We start from the raw sequence: 3405 nt of genomic DNA on the forward strand, positions 1-3405 counted from the left end.
TTCTGGGTGCACAACCAAAACACACCCCAACACACACACACACAGACCTCCTCCACAAGTTGAGGCTGACCTATGAAAAATAACCAGTCTGGGTGTGTCCCACTCAGCCTCTTCACTGTCTAGAAGGACATAAAGGACTTGAGCAGAAGTGTCAATCTGACACCTTCAAACTGCTGTCTGAAGATGAGCTTTTACAGCAGATCCATCCAAAACCCTGCTCTTTTTATAAATTATTTATTCATTTTTTGCCCAAATTAGAGCCGAAATAGAATTTCCGTCATTATGTTTGCTCCACAGACAGAAGAAATCCTCCCATCTTTGTGGAGGCATCAGACTGACGGATGATGCGGGGAATGTCGCCATCTGCTGCCCGGCAGCAGGAACTACAGCATTATGTAAGGGCAGGTGAAGAGCGGTGCAGTCGTCAAGCTATCCTAAAAATGTTAACCTGCTTTTATGACACCTAACAGAGGAAAGTCTGGATTACCTTCCACCTCCTCATCCTGATCTGCAGTTAAACTCTCTGCCCAGTGGATTTTTTCAGTTTGTCCTCATTGTGTGGGCACCCTGCAGTCATGTTCCACAGCAGCAGGAGGCGCTGCTGCCGCTGTGGAACATTTAAAAAATGTCAACAACCTCTGAAACCGCAGCATGGTGAAAATAAACATTCTACAAAGAAAATGTAGAAAATGAATTTTTGTTTGATAATTAAAGGCACAATTCTTGTCATTCAGGGTTGTTCCAAAAATAATCTCTGAAAGTGCAGCAATGTTCTTATTTGTGGTTAGGCCTGTCGCGATAAACGGTAAATCAATTAATCGTACGATAAATTAAAACTATCGACGTCATTTTAATTATCGGCATTATCGTCTCTTCCGGCCTTTTTCTCTTTCTGTTAATGACACCGAATGAAAAAAAAAAAAAGGCTCAACTCGCTCTCCACTGACTCCTCCCTTCCTCATTTCCTTAGTGTAAAGCCCAGCGCACACTACACGATCTTAGAGCTGTCGGCCGATTGTCGGCCCATTTTCAAAACCTGACAGGCCACACATTAGCCGACAGAAATCCTAGGTATAACGGTTCGATCGGGTTCGTTCCTGCCGTGTGGTGTCCAACAATGGGCACAAAATAATGGCTACAAGTCCAGTGAACTAATTTTAAAACCAGGCATTAATTAATGCTTTACTACAATCTACCTGCAATGCATGTTGCTAGTGTCAGTGTAAAGTCCTGACTGAATGAAAATCATTAGAACCTATTTACGTCACGTTAACGAAGAACAGCTGAAAAGGGATTCCCCTCCGTAATTTCCCCTCAGAAAACATGGAGGAGAATCCGCGCTTTCTGATTGGCTACCTGTCACATTCAACAGGTTGCGTTAAGCTCCCAGTCGGGGAGAACCCCTGATTTAGATCGGAGCGGCAACGATGATCTACCGTAACACACCACACAATCTTAGAAAGACCAACGATCTAAGATTGTTGTATGGGGAAAAATAGGAGCAAAAATCATGTAGTGTGAATTATTGCATCAGGTAGTCGATGTGCCCATCTTCGCTATTTAAATCTAATTATTACTGAAGGGCAACATAGTATACAGACTTCATAATCTGCACTCTTTTGGTTGAATACAGTATTTATTTCCACTTTGGCTTTATGTTGTTTATTTTTTTTCAAGTGAGTTTTTTGTTAATGGAGACTGAGAATCCATTTTATTTTTGTTTTTGGTTTTGTTTATTTTATCAGTTTCAGTGTTAAGTGTTCTTTTGAAAATAAAGTGTATCTATGTTTGGCAAGAAATCGCATGCATTATTACGTCATTTCCATTAAATCAGTGTAAAAAGGTCTTCAAACAATATTATTGTTTATCACAATAATTTTTGAGACAATTAATCGTTGAGCAAAATTTGCTATCGTGACAGGCCTATTTGTGGTTAACTCTAAAGTATCTACAAGTCTACTGAGAAAACCTAGAAGTTGGAGAGAGATCTGGAGGACTTTCCCTGATTGTATAAAATTTCAATAACTGAAGCATTAGATTGAAGAAAGAAAAAACAAAATCCCACCAGAGAAATGATGTGACACACACAAAGGAATACATAAAACCTGTGGGTTTATTATGGCAATTTTCACCACCAGAGAGAATCAACATTATGGATTCAGTCCAGCAAAGTCAGACATATGCACCACCGAACATACAAGTCTGATTCCTTGAGACGGTTCCAGTGGAAACCATCTCAGTGGGAACTCAGAATCTGAATGGGAACTTGTTGCATTGGTGAGATAACGTCCACTCAGACACACACACACACACACACAGCCACCGGTAACACATGCCTCAATAGACACAATTACACAACAGCGTTTCTTTGTGGGTAAGGTCTGCTAAGCACACACGCAGCGACGTATGACACATTACACTACAGTTCGGTTTATATACAGTAGCCTAGCTGCTGGCTGACGAGGCGGGACTGCGTGTCTGTCTGTGGCGCTCAGTCCCGCGGCCAATTCACAGCTCGCGCTCAAGTGTTGATAACCGCGAACAGACTTTCCTCTGGTTGGAGAGGCAGACGGCCGGCGCTCTCCCTGCGGGGTAAACGCATTGTTTGCAGCGGGCATATGCTGGAGTCGGGAGAAGAAACAGCTAACACAGAACAGGTCCACGTGTCCCACAGTAGTAAACATGGACCGCCAATTAAATCTGAGGAAATATCAGTAGCCCAAAGTCATTAGATAACAGTACTTTACAACGAAGTTGCCGCTAGGCACAAACTTTTATACATTTGGAAAATTCAGCAGCCTTCATCAAAATTCTGAAGAAATTTGAAATAACTATTATATGAGCAGTGTTATAAAAGAGTTTGGGGCATCAGTGGCAGTAGAACACTGTTCTCTAGAGGAATGTCTCAAGATGTGGAACCATGCTGGATTTTCCCCCCCCAAAGCACTCACGCCTCATTGCATGGTCAGCTAAATTGTTTCTGACTTGAAACAGTCAAACAGGTAGAAACTGTACAATTGCAGCCCAGCTTCAGATTTGAATACATACAGCAGATTATCCCCATTTAGGGTGCATTCACACCAGAAATGTTCGGTCCTCTTTAATCATCGGTTGGGGATGTGTGAATGTACAACCAAACTAAAAAGTGAACTCTGGTCCGCCTATAAAAACCTTGGTCTGGGTTCGGTTGAAGCGAATGCTGGTGCAAACACCAAGCGGACCAGAGACTGGAAGTGGACTACAGTGCAGGGCATTTTGGGTAAACACAACCAAAAGAAACGCATGAGTGTAGCGCTAACAGGAGAAATGGCTCGTAGTCTTTTACAAAGACAAAAAAGAAATTCCACAATTGCTAGAATCTGGCATCAGATTCTAGCGATCTGGCATCAGCGTTCTGGCCACTCC

The sequence above is a fragment of the Xiphophorus hellerii genome, chromosome 13 (assembly GCF_003331165.1).
Source record: "Xiphophorus hellerii strain 12219 chromosome 13, Xiphophorus_hellerii-4.1, whole genome shotgun sequence".
Lineage (NCBI taxonomy): Eukaryota > Metazoa > Chordata > Actinopteri > Cyprinodontiformes > Poeciliidae > Xiphophorus > Xiphophorus hellerii.